The sequence below is a fragment of the Artibeus jamaicensis genome, unplaced genomic scaffold, assembly GCF_021234435.1.
Source record: "Artibeus jamaicensis isolate MK-2021 breed Jamaican fruit bat unplaced genomic scaffold, CSHL_Jam_final scaffold_474, whole genome shotgun sequence".
Taxonomy (NCBI): domain Eukaryota; kingdom Metazoa; phylum Chordata; class Mammalia; order Chiroptera; family Phyllostomidae; genus Artibeus; species Artibeus jamaicensis.
The window spans coordinates 14,026,980-14,049,456 of record NW_026522046.1 but is presented as its reverse complement, the minus strand read 5'-3'; the positions used below and the strand labels follow the sequence as shown (position 1 = coordinate 14,049,456).

The 22,477-nt window shown below is 33.5% G+C and overlaps 1 protein-coding gene across 1 annotated transcript in view; it reads left to right on the top strand.

Annotated features, from left to right (window-relative positions):
- NAALADL2 (N-acetylated alpha-linked acidic dipeptidase like 2) overlaps positions 1 to 22,477 on the top strand; it is a 1,140,409-nt gene that overhangs the window by 148,616 nt on the left and 969,316 nt on the right. Inside the window, exon 3 of the mRNA XM_053657983.1 lies at positions 17,784 to 17,893. The gene's annotated coding sequence lies outside the window, so the exon portion shown is untranslated. The remainder of the gene's footprint in view (positions 1 to 17,783; positions 17,894 to 22,477) is intronic.

Here is a 22,477-nt window from a genome sequence, read left to right as displayed (position 1 = left end):
CGGGGATATACAAACAGAAATGCCTTATCATAACACGATCAGTGAAGTCATATTTTTTTTAGATACTGCATTCAAATTGATTGTTTTATGATACCCAATATAACTAATTTCACATAAAATAATATTATTGTGTTTAGGCTCTTTTTTTTTCCTTTCTTCATTTGACCCCCATTCACTCATTTTATCATTGCTAGAATTACTGATTAGTTCTTTACTACAGTCTAGGTGTTGCCTTACATTTTTAGGAAGAGAACATTACTCTCTTACCTTTTGTTACTATTGATCATGTGCCTTATTTAGCTTTTTACCATTCAGAATTGGGCCTACCATTTAGAGCATGATTTAAGAACTATGGTTCAGGAAGTTTGATGATATTTTCATGTAGTGTTATTGAACCAAATATTTTCTGCTCAAGTGTTATCAATGCTTATAAATAACTACCTTGGTAACCAATACACAATTGCCATTTAATGTCTGTTCTAGCTTTATGTAGGTTAATGGCCTTTATAAAATTGTAATTGAGGAGACAACTCAATTTTTTATGTCGTCTATCTTAGGGGCAAGTTAAACCCCTGGATGGAAATACAGTATGCCACGTGTAGTGAAATCCGTACCACATATGAACAAAAACTATAGGAAGGGGCATTGAAAGAAAGTTGAAAAATAGTTTTCCAGCATCTTATATCAATAGTTCTTTGCATTTTATAGCATTCCTTAATATCTGGTTACATAAGTGCTTTCTCTCCCTTTTTAAAATTAAAGCAATAAATTAGCCATTATTATTCTCATTGTTTCAGAGGATAAAACTGGGACACGGATAGCGTTAGGTGATTTACTAAGCAGTATGTGGTTGAGAAGGGACAGAACTCAGACTGAAACATTTTTTGTAGCCCTGTGTTTATGTTTTTTTCTGTGGTTAGATGTTCATGTTTTTCCAATCATACACTACAAGTATGTTCTATTTTGTAATTTCTGCCTATTAAATGTTTAGTCTGTTTATCATTTTTGGAGTATTCCTCATTTTCATGTTTTTGTCTGTTAGATTTCTGTTGTTGTTTAAGTCAATAGAGCCAGCACTAGGGTGGAATAAATTCAAATATTTCTGTTCTTCAATTGTTTACAATTTCATAGGAAAGAAAAGCATCCAAAGGAAATACTTTTATGTAAGTATAATTTGTTAAGTGGTTAAAAAGGCCTAAACACTAGTGCTCTATGATTTCAATCAGCACAAGAAGTGACTTTCTTTGTGATGGTATTAGAATTCTTAAGGGAGGGAGCATATAAGCTGATTGTTGAATTATGATAATAGCATGTATATGTATGGACATAGTAGAGTGAAATTTGAACTAGAGTTTAAGGAAGTATTCAAAAAATTGACAAGTATTTGCTGACATTGGAAAGCTCTTAATGTCATTAGTGAAACACTCAGCAACTTGTAAGTTGAGATGCTAAGAAGATATTGATTTATAAATTTTTAAAATATTTTAGAGAGAGGGGAAGGGAAGGAGAGAGAGAAACATCAATGTGTGGTTACCTCTTGTGTGCCCCCAAGTGGGGACCTGGCCTGCAACCCAGGCATGTGCCCTAACTGGGAATTGAACCAGCAACCCTATGGTTTGTAGGCCCGTGCTCAATCCACTGAGCTACACCAGCCAGGGCTGATTTATAAATTTAAGGTATATGAATAAACTCCATGTTCTGTTCTTTTCTACATCTTCTACTTAATTTTATTGTTGCTTTATAATTCTGAGCTTCTGTGAGTCTAAGTTCACTGAACACACATATACATTTTTTTCTCACTTATTTCCAGGAAAGCAGTTGCAGATCATCTCAAGATTTATTTTTTCTAGGCTTCCTCTCCTGGTTTATCAAAATATTTAGTGGTGCATAGTTTGCTTATCCTGTGTTAGGCACATGATTTATATCCTTTATGTCCTTGGCTTAATTCCTCTGGGCACACAGAAGAGGAGAAAGAAGAGGAAGAACCCTTTTGTTTCATTACCTTCTGCCGTGCTTTTGATAAACTGAAATTCTGCCAATGGCTCAGGGTGTACCAATTTCTCTAAACCTGGTAAGTACACGTGTGCCTAATAAATATTATCACAATAAGAGCAGGGCACTTCCACCAGCAAAAATAAAAATGTATAGATCATTTTAATTTTCAAAGCTGTTTGGTATTTCCTGATTTTTTAATCAAAATTAATCTGAGATTATGATGATGAAATCAGTGACCATCCTAATACAAATGAAGGATCATGTTGTATAGTAGTTAATTGCAAAGAGCTAACTTGGCACTGCTACCTCCTTTTTATATTTCTCAAGTGCTATAACTACTCTTAAGAAATAATTAGCAGCAACCTGTTAGATAAATGAGAGCTGGAAAAAAGATAGAGAGAGAAAGAAAAGTGATTTTTGCTCTTTTAGTAAGCATGTCAGAAATGCAAACAAGGATTTTCTTTAAAAAAAACTCAAATGGAGAAGCTACTTTTATGTTGCACATTTTTGTTTTGTTTTATTTTTTCCTTTAAAAACATTGTATTTTATTACATTAACTTTTACCTCTTGTGTCTCCCTCCCTGTAGCAATCACACTGTTGTCCATGTTCATGAATCCTTTTACCTTGGCTCAATTCCTCCACCCACTAAACACCCCTCTTTGCCCACCAGCTGTCATCCTGCTCTCCCTCTATGAGTCTGTCCCCGTTTTCCTTGTTAGTTCAATTTATCTGTTAGATTTCACATATGAATAAAATCACATGGTATTTGTCTTTCTCTGACTGGCTTATTTCACTTAGCATAATGTTCTCTAGCTCCAGCCAAACCGTTGCAAAGGCTAATTTTTTCTTCTTTTTTATGGCTGAGTAGTATTCCATATGTAAATGTCCCATAGTTGTTTCATCCACTCATGTACTGATGGATACATGGCCTGTTTCTATATCTTGGCAATTGTAAATAATGGTGCAATGAACTTAGGGGTGCTTATGTTCTTTCAAATTAGTGTTTTGGGTTCCTTTGTATATACTCCCAGAAAAAGAATTACTGGGTCAAAAGGTAGATCTGTTTTTAATTTTTGGAGGTATCCCACACTGTTTCCACAGGTGCTGCACCAGTCTGCATTCCCACCAACAGTACAAAAGAGTTCCCTTTTCTCCACCTCTTCACCGGCACTTGTTTGTTGATTTACTGATGATACCATTCTGACAGGTGTGAGATGATGATATCTTGTTGTGATTTTAATTTGCATTTCTCTGGTGATTAGTGGCACTGAGCATTTTTTCATATGTTTATTGGCCATCTGTATGTCCTCTTTAAAGAAGTATCTATTCAGGTCCTTTGCCCATTTTTTCCATTGTGTGTGTATATGTGTGTATTGAGTTTTGTAAGTTCTTTATAAATTTTGGTTAGTAACTCCTTATCAGATGTATTGGCAAATATGTTCTCCAATTCTTCGCTTGTCTTTTTACTTTTTTTTTGTTGTGCAAAAACTTTTTAGTGTGATGTAGTCCCATTCATTTATTTTTTCTTTTGTTTCCCTTACCTGGAGAGATATATCTGATAGGAATCATGCTACCCAACATCAAGCTATCCTGTAAGGCCATAGTAAACAAAACAGCATGGTAATGGCATAAAAACATACATATAGTTTAGTGGAACAGGATGGAGAACCCAGAAATACTCCCACACATTTATAGTCAATTAATATTTGGCAGAGGAAGCAAAGATATACAGTGGGCTAAAGATAGTCCATTCAATAAATGGTATTGAGAAAATTGGAGAGAAATGTGAAGAAAAATGAAACTAGACCAGATTCTTACACCACACACATTAATAAATTCAAAGTGAATTAAACATTTAAATGTTAGACCCAAAGTTGTAACAATCATAGAAGAAAAAAATAGGTGGCAAAATCTTAGACATTGATCATAGCAATATTTTACAAAATGCAAATGTTTTAAAACACATTTTGAAATTTCTGATATTAGGACATGCTTGCTATATTATCAAGTGTGTCTTAAAGTTGATAGCATCCAGGCTGAAGGTGTACATGCATAACTTTGCCTGTGAATGTACAAAAGTTTTTTTCTTTAAAAGATTTTATTTATTTATATATTTATTTTTTAGAGAGTGGGAGGGAGAGAGGGAGGAAAACATCAATGTGTGGTTGCCTCTTGCACACCCCCTACTGAGGACCTGGCCTGCAACCCAGGAATGTGCCCTTGCCTGGGAATTGAACCAGAGACCCTTTGGTTCACAGGCCAGCACTCAGTCCACTGAGCCTCACCATCCAGGGCGGAATGTACAAACTTGTCGTAGCTATTCGTATTGACATCATGTCAGCTGAGTTATGTGTATCGATAGTACTTCACACACATTGTATTTAATTGTTATTTTAAAATGTCTTAAGAAATATAACACTATGATTTGACACTGAAATGAAAAGACACTGGGTATACAAAAATCCATGCCAAAATAGCTGAACATATATTTTATATCAATGGAGCAAATATCTGCCATTGAAGGAAGAACTATAACCTTATATTTTCTTGCAAAGCAACCATAAAGTACTTTACATGGATGAAAGGAAAATACCCTGAAGTACATGAGAGTCTATTAGATTTTGTTACTAAGATTTATGTAAAAGGATGGCCATCATCCATAAAGAAATGGAACTGAATGAAGAAAAGAAATTGCCAAATCTCTCAGAATAGAAAAAAGAAATTTCAAAGCAGGCAGACGAGTATAACTAATATTTTGTGCAAGTTGTTGATTCACAAACTTCCTACTGACTTTGAACAGAAGCTGATTAACTTCCAGTTAGAAATGATATAGTTGAGAAAAAATCTAATTATAAGTGAATAGGGTAACATCATCATCAACACAGAGAATCAGTGTTCACCACTTGAAAGAAGCCTCCAGAGACAAAAACGGAGGATTACTTTAAAGAAATCGCCGTTACTTTTGGTGCCACAGAACATTGTGGGGAAATTAGGAAAGTTCACAACTCTGAGTCAAAAAAAGATTCAGTAGGTTTGAGCTCTAAAAGTGAGGAGGTTTAGGAATACTTTAACCAACTTATTTAACCTATTATTTTAATTTTTACATATTGATAGAATAATATGTTATAAAATGATTTCTACATAATACTTTTTAATAAAAATTTAAAATATTATTTATAACAAGGAAACATTTTGTTATGGTTTCATCAGTAGTCATTTTTCATTCTTGTACTGGTACATAAGAAATGACTTATCTACAATGGATGGCTTCTTGGAGTTGATGAAATGTAGTTTTAACAATAACAAAAATTATAAATGTAGTTTTATAACATCACCCTGTTATAAGATCCATTATCATCTATCAGTATACTATACTTTTGTCTGCCTTCCTCCTATATTGAAATTGCAATAATCTGAAGATCTATTTTCATTTCTATCAAACCTTAGTATTCTTTCCTATGCCTCAGATTTTTACTATATATATGTTTAGAGATAGATGAGAAAATAATTTGTAAGACTGAATGTTTAAAGGGTTGGGACAATAGCAGACTCATTTTTATATTTTCTAATGCTAGTTTAGTGGCTATCACAGATTAGATATTCTGGTTATCCTGTTTGCCTCTTCAGGCCCATTCTTCTCTCTGTCATGCTCCGTGCCCCGAAGGTTAACTATCAGTGAGTTATATGGTCCAAACTCACTAGCCTTCTACCTCGGCTGGGGTCAGCCAGTAGAAAGCATAAGCAAATGTTTGGTGGGTGAGAAGAGGGGAGCTCAGAATGTTTATTCTTAGCCCCTGTGGTGCTGAGTTTGACAAGTGGAAGCAAATTTATTTACCTGTGACCACATTTCCTGTCATGTGGCCCAATGGCTTCCACTCTCACTAGGTTGTAGTAACACTGCCCTCTCTCCACGCCACTGTTAGGACCCAGGGGTATTATGTTCTCGTTACTCCTCATGTGCTTTATTGTTAGATCAACCTATGCATAATGTGACCTCTGTTTACTTCTGAAACTTTGCTTGCCCCAGTATTCAGATTATGTTATCTGAGATGGAATTTTAAGAAACAGTATACAGGGAATGTAATAAGCATTCCATTAACAATGATAGAATGCCTGCCACGAATTATAGGCCATTAGAAACATAATGTGTGGTTACTTCCTAGACTATTTTCCAATTTTATAATAAAATACATATTTATAATAGACATGTTTTCATTATTTTTCAAAAATTAATAGAAGAAAAGTTTATTTAAATGAATATATTTGCAAGTTTAGTTAAACAACCAGTTGCCTCAAATTCCTCGGTGTTTTTGTTATCCTTGTTGGCTGATGGAATGCAATTCTAATTGAATATGGTTATTTAATTTGATATTAATGTATAATTTTTCCCTTACAGAGTTTTAAGATATTCTATAATTGCTCATTTTAACATTGAAAAATTGTTATTATTTATATTGACTAAATCAAAAATTAAGTCACCAATATATAGTGTTTTGTTCAACATTGTAATATTTATTAAAATTTTGTAGGTTATTTTTGAATGTCAGTTTAGAAAGATATTATTTCTATTTTATTATGATAACAATATGTTACATTTCTGAGGAGTTGAAAGAATAAATATAAAAAATCTCATATACAATATTAGAAGTTAATTACTGGATACTTTTTCTTCTACCTTCATCATAAGAAATTCATCTGAAACAAATAGTCATTTTTATCTGCATAGTTATCTCAAGAGAAAAAAAAATCACTATTTTTTTAGTAGACAAGAGGCACATACATTTTGTGTTATTATTAAAGCTAGTAAAGTATATTCATTTTTGGAATAAGGGCATTGATATTCTGAATTAAATAAAAAGCCATTGACCCAAAAACCTCTTTATAAGTATAATTAGTTTATCTTAAAATATGTGTGTTTGAGCCTGTAATTTCTTTCAGGTTATTAATGGGAAAGAATTATTTAGAACCATCAGAAAAATCAATATTGAAACACTTATGCACAGGATAAAATGGTGTATCATTCTTGATTGTTATTTGATAGGGAAAAGTGCAGTCTCTACATGTGTAGAGGTCCCACTCTCAATTAAGTATGGTTAAGTAAAAGATTTAGCTTCATTAAAGTCTTTGGCACATTAATTGTTCATTTTTTTGTAGCTGGAACATATCTATAATTATTTTCTGAGGAAAATCTTAGCCTTTTCTATAGTTATTTCCTCAGGTGGCATTTAGTGGGGATGGATTAAGATTAAAAGTCTTCAGTGTTAAATCTCAGAGTCTATTGTCTTGATTCTTTCATCAGTAATACAGAATATTATATTTAATTCCTAGAAAAGATTATAACTGAACTGATAACTGCTCTACTTTTGTAAATAGGTTATTTTTATAATTAACATCGAAGGAAAATTATTTGAAAGTTAGGCAGTTTATTAATTATTCTATATTATTGATGTTGACTAAAATTTTCTCCTTATACACGTGAGGAATAAAACATTTTCCAATTAGTAACTCTTTACTATGGTGACTTAGAACCAAGAGGGACCCTTCCTAGGCAGGACATATTTAAATACTGGAGGCATGCAGGGTTCCTGCAACCAGCCCTGGTCCCTCTTGGTGATATTTTGTACTTCTCCTCCCTCAAGTTGAGAAGTGGTGCAGATACAGCACTTAGGATAACATATTGCTCAATCTCAGAAAAAGCCGTCATCTCTACTGGGATTAATACAATAATAGCAGCAACAACAACAGCAACAATAACAAGTTATTTTTAAGATTTTAGATGTTAAATTATCTAAAATTTCTAGCATAGGACTTTATATGTGATAAACGTTCAACATATGCTATAAATCATGATCATTATTTTATAGTTAATATTATTTTAATCTTTAGTGTAGATAGAGCTCTGTTCTTTTATTTTTCCTCCAATTGTTTTATTGTACAGAAATAACAAAAAAAATCTAAAATTTGTATAGAACCACAAATGACCTGAATAGCCTCAGCAATCTTGAGAAAGAACATATCTGGAAGCATTCTTCTCTCTGATTTCAAAGTACATTACAGAGCTATAGTAGTCAAAACATTATGGTATTAGCATAAAAATATATGGATCAATGAAACAGAATAGAGTGCCTGGAAATAAACCCATGTATATATGGTCAGTTAATATACAACAAAAGAGCCAAGAATATTCAATGTGGAAAATATATTCTCTTCAACAAAATATATTCTCTTCAACAATGTCACTGGAAAAGCTAGACAGCTATATGTGAAAGAAACATCATACACCATGTGTAAATATCAATTGAAATGAATTAAGAATTGAATGTAAGACATGGAAACATCTAATTCCTATAAGAAGACATAGTCTATAAGCTCTTTGACATTGGTCTTGGTGATGATGTTCTTGGATCTGACACTAGAAGCTCTGTTCTTTTAGAACACTTTTACGGAACACCTTGGACTTACTATGTCAGCTTGAAATGAAGAATATAAGCACTATGAAATCTGGTTCTATATTTATTATAAAAATATTAAGAACATCAGAATTATATAATTTCTTTTATGAGGACTCATAGGAGACACTTTGACTAGATTTATCTCAAACTTGCTTTCCTTGTTAATCAGCTTAAAACAAAATCTAATCTTTCCTAGTTGACTTGCAGTTATTAATATTTCCTAGTTGACTCATGGGATCAACTATTTTTCAGAAATGTGGTTGTGTCCTGAGGCCTAATGAGTTGCAAAGAAATATTTGCAGCAACAGAGAGATAAGTGAGGCACAGTTGCTTCTGGAGTTGATAAAAGCATTTCTGTTGAGAGAAAAGTTGGGAATAGATAAATTAAAATTTTATAGATGATCTGTATGGAAATAATAACAAAATCCTAATTTTATAAGTGTGCAATTCCCAACATGGAAAGTGTTATTCTTGGGTGTGTTATTCATATTACATTCAGTTATTTGCTGTGCCACTTATTGGGGCCACTGCATATAGCCATGCAGGGTAGGCTTTGCATTACTAGGGTTGGAAGCCCTTGTAACCCTTTAGGGCACAGTTATTGTGATCTTTTAAGTGGCTCTGTGTTTATTAGTATGGACATCCACGTGTTTCACAAGATTACACTAATGTAACAAAGCAAGACAACTTTGTGACATAAAGCCCAACTGCTATTATGTAATTTTAGTATTAAATAATATTCTAACAGTTGCTTAACAAGTATAATTTTAATGCACATTACTGTTGTCTAAAATACATTGCATTGCCCTTTAAAAAAGAGCTAACTTGAATTTACTTGAAAGATGAAACTTAAATGTCTGCCTAAATGTAGTAGTTTATCATTGGAGAAAACTATGTTTTCCTATTAAAGTTACTGTGACTCTTTTTCAATAGTGAGTGAAGTGCAAATAAAATAGAATGGCTTTAAATTTTTAGAGATATATGTGTTTGGAAGACAATATATTGAGTTGTGAAAATAACACTGAAATGTAATGGAGACTTTTGTTTACCATATTTACCGTGTTTCTTGGCCAACTGCAATTCACCAATCCTACTGAAATGTGACAAGTGAAAAACAGTAATTATAGTTAAATGGAAAAATACATGTAGAATCTAAGTTTAAAGTAATTAATACAATGGCATTGGTTCTTTACAACTCTAAAATATTGTATTTCCCATCTCCCCAAAAATCATAGTCTTCCAGTACATATTCCTGTAACCATTTGACGTATTGCACATACGATAGACAGACTGTGGTTAAGCAAGTATGTCACATTGACTCTAACAGATTATCAATACATAAATCATGAACTACGAGCATCTTTTATTGGGTGTTTAAAAGCATAGAGTCTCACTCTGACAAGCAGTTCATGATTTTTTAATGACCAGGCATTCACTGATGCCTTTTTGGTGGCATCAATTACCACTATTAAATACCATATATGTTTTAAAATGTATGTACCAACATGTGTTTACATGTTAGCCATTCAGTGTGTTACAGTGAGCAGTTTAATATTGTGAATGTTCAGTTTCTGATATTTAGGTTGAATGATAATTCTGTTTGGTGATCTTATCTCTGGCAGGTGCTATGCTCCTCTGCTTGCTGCTTTGTCTCATAATTTAAGGGAATATTGATTTACTATCTCACTGGGTTGAATGTATTTGGCATTATACATGCCAAATGATGCAAATTTTTCAGCCCCCAAAGGTACTTGATAGATCACTGGAACCAACAAAGTCCCCCAGGTCTTCATTCTGTCTTTCAGAGCTTAAGATAAAAGGATTTACAGCATACCAAGCAACCAGTGCCTTAGTGGAATGTTCAGTTGCTGAGCCACAAGGCTAGCTTGCTATTTTTCATTTTCTAAATATCAGCAACATTTTTCATTTCAAGGCACACTCTAAACTTAGTGTCGTGGAAATTGTATCCATGTCCTGAACATTTATGCAGCACTTCTCAGCATACTTGGGAAGAAAGAGGAAATTAAAACTTGTTTATCTACAAATTAAGGGAAAGTTGTTTTCCTTGAATTACCATGAGAGTTATGTAGACAATTTTCTGCCAACAGCAAGAAAAAATTAGAAATAAATAGGTCATGAATGGAAAATCCTGGATTCCAAGGTAGGGGGAACTCATTAGACATGAGGTTAGACATCGAGGTTCTGGGTGTGGCTCTGCATCTAATTAATTTTAGGAAAGATAGCTCCTAAATATGGGTCTTAGTTTCTTGTCTGTAGTTTTCTTGTAGCCTCCACCTTTGAATTCGGGGCAGATAGCTGCTACATCTTTCAGGTTGTCATATTCTAGATTTCTATAAACAACATTGTGTGAAGAATTTAAATATCTTTCTTTGCTAAACTCTCTTGGGATTAGATGAGGTGTATAGAAATTGTTTTTGGGATTTCTACATATATTCTTCTGATTTCACAGACAGCAAATTAACTTTTTAAAATTAAACATTATATTGAAATATAACACATGTATGTATGTATGTGTGACAATTAAGTATGTTAAACTTGACTTATTTTTTTAGAGAGAGGATTACATCATGAACTCTCCACTTGTGAGAAGCTAGAATATTATAATTACTCTATAAACTCTCCTTATTTATAACACTGTAGATGAGATTTGTCTCTCACTGAACTTTATAACATGAAATCACATGATCTGTGCTTCTTTGCATCTGATATTTTTCACTCAGAATTATGTTTCTCAGATTTACCCATATTGCTGCTGCATCAACAATCCATTTGTTTTTATTGCTATATATTATTCAATTGAAAGAATGTATCAGTTTATTTGTCTTGTTGACAACCATTGATTTTTATATGAGTATTATTGCTCTGAATATTTATATACATATCTTTTAGTGAGTATATGTAGGAGCGGGAGATATATATAGAGAGTGTAATTATTGGGTTATATTGTATGCATATTTTCATTTTAATGAGACTCCAGATAGTTTCCAAAAATGGGTGTTCCAATTTATATCCCCAGCAATATATAACAGTTCCAGTAATAATACTTGCTTATAAGCATTCAATATTGTTAGAATGTTTAATGCTAGCCATTCTGGTGGGTGAATGGTGGTTATTTTTTTTTCTGGATGACTAATACATTTGATCAAGTTCTCATGTATTTATTGGGCATCTTTTTAAAATTCAACTGGTTAGTCAGGGAAGCCAAATTTTATCAATGGATTTGCAGTGTAATGCTTGGCTCTGTGAAAGTTTATGTTCCTGCAAGATAGCTATAAAATGAGTTTTATTGCTCCTATCTAAAATGTCATGAAATCATGGAACTCAAAAGTTTCCCTAGCCCAATCATAAAATGTCCTTGGGAGATGATGATATTTGTACTGTGTTCAAAGCAGCCCATTCAATTTGGAGACAGCTCAGACTGTCATAAAGCTATTTCTTATTGATTCAATATTTGCATTCACATAATTTTAGTCTGATGACCCAAATATTATTGTTTTTAGCAACACAAAATAAATTGACACTCTTTCTTATCTGTCAGAACTTTATATCCTTAAAGAGAGTTATTTCTTTTGTCCCCTTCGTTTCTAGGTCTGACGGCGAACCCTTCTTCTCACAACCATTTCCCACTGGTCTTGCTCGCCAGACCATTCACTATTCTACATACATTTCTGTGCACATGCTTGAATTTGTCATTGACTTTCCAAATCTGTGTGCTTTCATTGTAATTCGTTTTCTTTGTGCCATCCTAAAATGCTGAATTGAAACCTCTATAACATAAACAATAATTAATTTCTAAGGTTGACTCAGTACTATAATTAACATTAAGAAGCTCTGCTCTCACAGGAAAAAATATTCTATAGAAATGTAAGTCATGATTTAATAAAGACCAAAGGACAGAGTCCATTTTTGTAAGAAGTAATATAGCATGTAAGAAATTAGTAAAAAGAAGTAGTTATTGAAAACACAAGTATATATTGGTGTTTGCAGTCATATTCATTGCATTAGACAGTTTGCAATCTTAAAAATATGTAGATATTGATTTTAGCTAAATTACTTAATGTTCTTTTCCTAGAGAAACTAGTGTTAATATATTTAATTTAACATGAAGAAAACATGAAGTTAAGTAAAAAAATATTGGCTTGTTTGAGTGTCTGTGCCCTAGCTCTAATGTCATGTGCTATTAACTTTATTATTTGGTAAACTCATCATATAACAGATTCTGGTTATTACATATTATTTCAGTTAATCTTAACAATGCAATTATTGCAGTTTTTCAACAGAAAATGGATGTCAGAAAAGATACGTACCTTTCTCAGAATTGCATTGAAGATAATCAAAAGAGCAAAATTTGAATTCAGGATTTTGAAACTTCAATGTCCATGCTCCTGCATGAAAATTTTGTTCCCTTACTGTGCACATATTTATGTATTGTATTAGTTTCCTAGATGTCATAACAAATCCCACAAACTGTATGGCTTAACCTAACAGAAAGTCATTCTTTTGTAGTTTGGAGGCTAGATGTCCAAAATCAAGTGGTTGGGAGTCTTGATTAGTACTAAAGGTTGTGGTGGAGATTCTGTTCTGTGCCTTTCTTCTATCTGCCGGTGGTTGCTGTCAATCTTTTACATTCCTGGCTTGTGGATACATCACTCTATTTTCTAATCCTGTCTTCACGTAGCACTCTGTCTGTGTCTAAATTTCTCTCTTCTTCTGTAGATACTAGTCATTGGATTTAGGGGACACCTTGATCCAGTAAGACTTTAATTTAACTCAATTACTTCTGTAAAGACCTGTTTGCAAATAAGGTCAAATTTGTAAGTACCTGGAATTAAGACTTCAACATATCTTTTTAGAAAAACAATTTACCTGCTACTTGAACATACGGGGAAATGCATAATACACACTCATTTGCATAATATTTGGATATAGTTAGCATGGAGCAGCAAAATAGCATTATCAGTACCAGAAGTTTTTAAGGTTAAAAATAACCTTTGATAATTGACTTTCCCAGGGAATATGTCTATGTAGTAATCATAGATACACTGCAATTGCCAATGATAAGAGGATAAACTCAAATTATTTTCAACAATTTTCAAGCACCAGAAGTGAACTTTAAAATCTTAAGTAATTATAGTTATTGAATCATTATTCCTGAAACAACTACAATGTCTTTTCTAATTTAAAATAACCGTACTCCAACATATTTGTTACTGTATTTAAGTCAGTGTCTTTATAGATAATTGCCCATGAAGAGTGGCTTGAAATTCATGTCTTCTAATTGTCATTAAATGATTTTATTTATGTGTAATATTTTCTTTTTTTAAATAAAGCAACATGGAAACACAGCCTTTATTAGCACAAACACTCATCATGTATACAAATTTGATTTATCCAGAACTGCAGAACTATAGCCACAATTCCTGTTTTTCTTTATAAAAATATTTAATTGTGCTTAAAAACACATAACATAAAACTCACCATTTTAACCATATTTAAGAGTGCTGTTAAGTAGGGCTAGGTGTATTCACATTGTTGTACAATTCATACATTCATTCATTCATTCAGCATGTGACAGGACTTCCTTCTTTTTTAAGACTTAATAATGTCCCATCATATGTATATACTACACATTCTTTATACATTCATCTGTCTATTCACATATGGATTGCTTCCACCTCTAGGCTGTTTTGAATAGTGCTATGACATAGACATGCAAATATCTGTGAATTATCTGATATGCGTATGTACATTTCTGAAGTTTTAATCTGAGGATGCTTAAAACTTTGTTATTGACTAAGGTAAGCCGAGAGTAAACCGCAATTCCCATGTTTTCAGTCCTTTTGTAACTCTGCTGTCCCAACACAATGTGTTTTGATGTTCACTTCTTCTCTCCTCCACATTGGATAATAGCTCAATTTTGGCACTCTACTCCCTAGCCTTGGAATATGGCCATTTCTGTAAACAGTTTAAAAATAGAACAAAACTGAAAATGTCAACAAAAATCTGTTTGTCTACTCAAAGGCACTCTGTCTAAAGATGCAGAGAAATTTTAGTGATTCAATCGACATTCAGTACATGTTTTTTGAGGGTGTACTCTGGGTCAGAGTCTATTGTTTGGTGATGGAACAGTGAATATATCAGAAAAAAATCCCTGCCATTATGGAATTTATATTTCCTTGAGATATAAGTATATACGACAGTGATGATGATGATGATGATGATGATCTGTGTATTATATTTCAGAGAGAAATACTAATGCAAAAAATAGAGGAAAACAATAGGAAGTATCAGGGAGCATCATTTTATATGAGGTAGCTAACAAAGGTCTACCAAAGGTGACTTTTGAGTAAAGATTTAAAGGAGGTCAAAGAGTGAGTTGTGTTTTATCTGAGAGAAAAGCCCTCAGACAGTGAGAGCCCCAAGGGCCAGAGCCCTACGGTGAGAGAAGCCTGGTGAGGAGGTCACTGTGGCTCAAACAAAGGGGTGAGAAGAAGAAGACAGTGGAAGCAAAGTCAGAGGGGGCATGGAGCTTGTTGGTCATTTTCAGGACTCTGGCCTGTTTGCTGAGTGAACTAGGAAACCATTGAGGGCTTGGGAACAGACCGGTGTGACACACTCTCATGTATGCTTTCATGGTCACTGTGACTGCTGTAAAGGATGGTCACTCTCAGTTAATGATGTGTGCATTACTTTTTTAATGAAATAAGAGGAGACATTTTGACATGTGAGAAATAGTCTAACAGAATATCCTCTACTGGAGGAATTTCAATGTATATCAATTACCAATTGTTTTACAAGTGTACTTTATGTTGTTGGAATTATTCAAGGTGGTTTGCTAAAAGGTAGATGATCTTATCGTCCTTCAAGGAACAGTTTAACTCTAATACAAATTTAGTTTCATAAGAGAATAAATAGTATGGAATTTGGAGGAAGAAACACTTGATTTAAGCTGTGGGATCTGGAGCTGCTTCATAAATGGGAATAAATTTGACTTAAACCAAGAAAGCATAGTAGAAAATTGGCAGATTAAAAAGGGTAGAGAGACAGGTACTCAAACAAAGGCACAAAAATGCCTTTTTGTTGAACATACTGAAAATGTACAAACACTGTGATATTGAGCATCCTCGTTTCATGGAAAATGTTCTGCTTTTACCCAAATGCTCTCATGCCCTTCCATTCCCCCTCCCCATGTATTTCAACACAAAGGATTTCAACATAATACTGAAGAGGCAAGTGATCGGGCGGATGAAAGAAGAGGGTTCATCATTTTCACTCTTGTGTCCCACTACTTCCTATTTCTCTCCACTGTCTTTGTCTGTAATACTTTGTCCTATTCCTTCTCCTCTCACCATATGATTCAGTGTTTGACTTGAGTGTAACACATAAATGTGTGTTATTATTTATGTTATAACTGACTCGATTTATTTTTTTAAAGGTGAACATTTTCTAAATTCCTTAATTATAAAAAACTTGTAAGGGTTCTCATTCGTTTTTGTTTCCTCTGATTTAGTGATCTGGACAGGACAGGTGTCTCAACTTAGTTATATTGTAGGTGACATGCATGATCAATAATTGGCTGAATGCTGTTTGCTAAGATGCTATTTAACTTTCAGTCTACCCCTTTCTTGTTTTACTGATCTCTGCTACGGATTCATAAAAAGGCTGTAAGTTTGTCTTACCTTTATTAAACAGTTCTTAAATATATAAAGTGTTTTTCAAGAGATGGTTTGTTCATTTAATGACTTTTGGAAAGAAGAGTTCTATTTTTAAATTTACTATTTAGCGGGAAAATACCTCAGAAGCTTTGACATTATTTTCTGTTCCAAAGAGAGTCTATTTAGGATAACATCTGCACTTGAGAGGTGCTGCAGAAATGGGTTCATCTAGTTAACCTTCATCTGAATCGCCACCTTCTTCTTTAATTCTGTGAAACAACTGGTAAAGGAGAAAATGTTAATTAGGAAGCTTTTCAAGATTAATTTTTTTCATTCTCAGAAAGTGAAGTGTTCTCCACTTTTCCTGTTAAATAAGGTTCCCAGCTTGGCAACATGGGCTTTGCTGCAGTAATTGTATGCTCCCAGCAAATACTTGATGGTGGAAAGGACAAGTGCAAAAAGCAATTTTTGTAACAGCCAACCAGAACAGCCTGTTCTATTCCCAATAAATTAATGGATTTAACCTTGCAGCTGTAGCAGTGTTATTATGCAAATATTCCCTGAGTATTATGAAAGCCAACTGATTCTCTATAGAGAAAGTTGTTTCTTTCTCCCTGAGAATTCTAAGTGACTAGATAATTGACACATTGTATAACCATGTTAAGTAAAGAAAAAAAAATGTTTTCAGTAAATCTACTGAGTTTCATTTTATGTTCCAATGTTTTCAGCAATCTACAGAGGCTTTTACTTAGAACAGTCTTATTTAGCACAGTAAATTCAAGTGTCCACAGACAACCTCCTAGAAAAAGTAGGAATAAAAAGTATTCTATGGCTCTTTACTTTGTATTATGTTGATTTTAGTTCATGCAGAAATTAAAATTTCCTTCAATATAGTTCAGGCTCATGCTGAATGTCTTTTAAGCCGTCTATTTGTGTTCTGATTTGATGGACTAGAGAATCGTGCACTAATTATTTGGTCAAGCTGTTAGCCACTTTGGTTTTTCAAGCTGATCTTAGATTTATACCACATTTAAAACTCTTGCGGTTTAAAGTTCACTCTTGGTAATTGACCGGTTGTGAAGATCACTCCAAGTGCTCTTCACTGGATTGAAGTTCCATGGCTAATTAAGTCTTTGATGATTGAAAAATATTTAAAAAGAGAAAGTATAATAGTGGGAACATTGATAGCTTCATTGTGGTAAAGCTCCTCAGTGGATGGGGAAAAGGATGGTCCTGGGAATCAGTTCTGCCATTTTATATGAACAATTTGCATATCTTAGTTTTGGTTTTATTATAGCCAATATTCACCTATGTGAGCTTTATATTATTAAATTATATAAAATCTATTTTTGCAAATGTATCCCAAAGTGTTTGTAAAACCATTATGGGCATACACAGATATTGAGGATTATAATTATGGTGCCAATATAATTGAAAGATCACTAGAATTGAAATCTGAAGTCCTAGATGTTGTATTTTGATTTTTTAACTTCTTAAAAATCTTTTCTTAATCTATAAATAGAAATGCCTGAAAATAGATTTAAATTGGACAATATATGTAGAAGAGCCTTATAAACTTTACATCACAAGAAAAATACATTATTATTCCTTGATGACACTTTTTAAATCCTCACCCACACATATGTTTATTGATTTTAGAAAAAGAGGAAGAGAGAGAGAAAGAAACGAAGAAAAACCACCCATCAGCTGCCTCCTGAACGGTGTGCAAGCCCCACAAGCCCCAACGAGGGATCAGATTAGCAGCCTAGGTATGTGCCCTGCCTGAGAAGCAAACACACAGCTTCTTGGTGTGCAGACACCGTTTGAACTGAGCCACCCATCCAGGACTATTCCTTGTCTGTATTTACTGTCACTAATTTTAAGCAAAACATTTATACAGAATCATTTCAAGTTAATAACTCCTACATTTGCATTCTAAACAAAATATTTTGACACCTTTGTTTCTGTTTTAAACCTGTTATAAACCTTTTATTAAGTCACTATAGTAATATATTTACAACTAACAATGAACCTAATTTAATAAGTATAACATTACAATTGCTTTTTAAAAACTCTGGTATATATAGATTTGTCAAAATCCTTGATTCATCGTACAGTCATAATTTGTCATGCATACACTTTATGCTAGCTATCTGTCCATCATTCTTTGTTTTATATTTTTATAAAATCCTGAGTATATTTGTACTCATACTACTTAGCTGTTGCTTGTGTAAATGCCTCTCTTTTATGGAATCTCTCTGTCTTCCTCTAGTCCTGCAATGACTTTGCCCTGAATTTTGTATTTGTCATTTTTTGCTCTTAACACTCATGGTTTAACACATGCATTTGTCTGTAAACAATATATTTAATTTTGCATGCTTTTATACTTTATAATCAAGTTGAATTACCTCTCTTGGGACTTTCTTTTTCATTCAACATTATATCATTTTGTCATTCATATTATAATAAAATGTACTTTTACATACACACACTATACCATACTTATTAATTAATGTGATTAATTTTTACAGCTGTATTATATTTCATCATGTGAATATACCATTATTGGTTTACTTATTTATTCTGTTAATGGCATTTGATATCTTGTTTTTGGTATTTTGGGGGGTTTATTTTCTTTTTTATTTCTAATGTAGGCAGTGCTTATATACAGTCCATTCTCATTCATGGTAGGTACTTTTATAAAGTCGACTAGAACACTGATCTAGCCACTACTAAATCATTGCCCCTGGAGGAAACACAGGACTAGCCTCCTGGGAGCTTCTGGTCACAACATTTTTCGCCATCAGTCAATGGCGGAAATGCCGCAAGCTCATTTTATGTGTGTTTCTGTTTAAAGACAACTTTTGAAGTGGATATGGTTAATTCATTAATGTTGAGCTCATGGCCAATTGCAATGTAATTCATGACTGAAGCTTATGTAGCACATGCATTTTCTCCATAAAGTCCCTTTACAGTTTCTTGTTCTTAGGAATAACAGACAGCACTTCAGCTCTACACACTGGGGCCATTTTAAAGAGCAAAATCACACACACACACACACGCACACACACACACACACACACGCACAAAAATGCAAAAAAAAATGGTACTAAATAGATCACAAAAAGGACACATATTTATGAGAGCTGAAATAAGAAGCCGAATGTCTCTTTGTTCATCTCAGCTGGAAATGTGCACATAGGATTATAAAACATTTTATCCCTCTGCACATACATACATCTTCAAGTAGCAACAAAACCATAGCAAATTACAGGTAAATTTTAGAGAGTAGGTGAATTTGTAAACACAAATCCACAATTGCAAAGGTTAGATTGTATGTCTTTTATTGAAGTGCTTTTCAAGCTGTAAGGTGGGAAATGTCAGATTCCTGAGCCCACCCCCTGAGCTTCTTACTTAGTAGGTTTGGAGTAGGGCCCAAGAATTCACATTTTTAAGTAGATTTTTGTTGATGATGATGATGACAGGTCTTGGAACAGATGCATTTTGCAGAACTCTTTCTTAATAAACAGATAATAACAACTCTCTACGGCATTTACCTTCCTGGAATTGCCAGCCCAAAATCTGTGCTAAATTGCTAAGTCACACTTTATGCTTACTTTTAATTTGATATATGTTTTCCAAACTGACTGTACAAATTTACATTCTATAACAGCAGTATTATGATTGTTCTATATTATTACCAGTATTTATTATCAGAATTTTTCATTTTTCCCAGTGATATGATTTTTATTGCATTTCTTTAATCACTGAAGAAGTTGAACAACTTTCCAGTATGTTTTTTGCCTTATATATTTCCTCTTTTGCAAAGTACCTGTGCAAAACTTTTGCCCATTTGCCATTGGCTATGTCAGTGGGCTAAGTTATGTTTGTATAGTGAGTTCACACATGTTTAGAATTGTTGCATCTCCTTTTTTGCATTGTTCTTTTTGTTGTTATGTATTGACCCTCTTTATTTCTAGCAAATTTTGTTTGTCACATGTTCTAAGTTGACAATTACTTTCTGTTATAATATTGCAGACATAATCAACTTTTGATGCTTTTACAAAGTAATCTGTCACTTTGCTCTTTATGGGAACACTGGCTACTTTCTTAAAGACAGTTTCTTTCTCTCTGTTCTCCACTCTTACTGTGCTGTTTAGATATGAATCTGTTTATTTATACTGGGTAGACTTCACTGAGCTCCCTAAATCTTTGGTTGGCATCATTGATCAACTTTGAAGATTCTCATACTTTACCTTTTCTAACATTGCCTGTGTTGTTTTCTGTCTTTCTTCTCCATCAGTCAGTCCAAAATAACTTTTAACTTTCTCTCTCCATCCTTTATTTCTTAATCACTCTTGCACATATTCCATCTCCTTGTCTCTTGATGCAGCATTGTGGATAACCTCTTCATGTATATTTTATAGGTCCCTCTTCAACTTTGTCTAAAGAGCTATGGAAGCTTATGAAATTTTAAATAATTTTTTAAAGATTTTTTAATTCATTTTTAGAAAGAGGAGAAGGAAGGGAGAAAGGAAGGGAAGGAAACATTGTTGTGTGGGAGAAACATCGATTGGTTGTCTCTCTGATGTGCCCAACTGGGAACCTGGCTTGCGTGCTCCAATTGGGGGCCCCAATTGGGTCACAGACATGTGCCCCGATCTCCTGACTGTGACACTGAATGGCAACCTTTTGGCTTTGTGGCATGATGCTCAGTCCACTGAGCCACACCAGTGAGGGCTGAAACTTATGAAATTTTAAATTTCATTATACTTTTAGTTCTAAAATTTCTATTTGGTCTTTTCATACATATACTGATTCATAATAAATTTTATATATTTCTATAAATGCAATTATTTATACTCTGTGTCTGGCAATACTAATTGTAAATTATACGTGTAAATCACACTTGTGACTCACATTATACCATTTTTGCTGTGTGCAATTCATACTTCTTGTCCAAATTTTTAGGGAAATATAAGGATGAGCATTATACATGGGTATAATAATGGGTATAATGATACCATATAATATGAGTACAAAAATGTGGGTGTGAATTATACACAGCAAAATACATTTCTATTGGTTAATGCTGCCCTAGCAGTTTTGCAACTTTCTAGAGTCTAGACCAGACCATGAGGTAAAGGAAGAAGATATGAATTAACAATATAACCAAAGACCTGTCCTGAATTAACTCCCCTGGACTTTTTAAATTTGTGACTGAACCCTCTCTAATGCAGCAGAGAAGAAGATGTTGGAGGAGACCCAGGCAGTGGATTAATAAACATGTATCCAAGTAATATACCATCAGGTCATGGTAAATGCTATAAAACATAAAAGTAAGCTGAGGTAACAGAGAATAATTGTATCACTAAGTGGGTAGTTATAATAAATTGTTAAGGGAAGATATGTCTGGTGAGGGGAAATTTCAGCAAAAACTAAATAAGGTGAGGGTGAAGTCATAGAGCTATTCATTTGAAGGTAGATTAGCATATGCAATAAAGGGATATATGTGTGCTCTTAACAGCAGAGCTAGCAGTGTGAATTATAACAGCTCATGAGGGAACATTCTGGCACTAATTATTAAAAGTGAAAAGACATAAATTTTTGCCCCACAATCGTACCTTAGAGGTTCTACCCCATAGGGAAAGGTCATTAAATACATTAATATTTATTACAGATGTACACTAATGACTACTACAGCACTGTTTTTTTAAATTTAATCTTTATTGTATTTTTCCCCATTACTATTTAGTCTGCTTATATCCCCTCCCCCCAGCGATCACCACACCATTATCCATCTCCATGAGTCCTTTTCCATTTTGCTCAATCCTTCCACCCCATAACCTCCCCCCTGCTTAGCTGTCACCCTGCTCTCCATCCGTGAACCTGTCTCTGTTTTATTTGTTAGTTCAGTTTGTTTATTAGAGTCCACATCTGCTTGAAATCATATGGTATTTGTCTTTCTCTGACTAGCCTATTTCCCTTGGCATAATGTGGGACATTTACACATTGGAATTCTACTTGGCCATAAAAAAGGATACGATTTTACCCTTTGCAACAGTATGTATGATAGCGCAGTTTTGAATGACAAAAGACTGAACATGAAGTTAATGTCTGTCAATAGAAGTGGAGGGTGGAATAAATCAGTATACTATATCATATGATATGCAGACATACAACATGATCTATAGACATCGTTATTAATTTGGAGTGGTCTGTGGTGCTTTTTTTAGTCAAAATATTAAGATGTAAAAGCTATATATTATGATTCTATTTTTAAACAAACAAAATGAGGAATATATCTCTACAAATGAGTAAGTGTATATGTTTAAAAATAAATATATATCTAA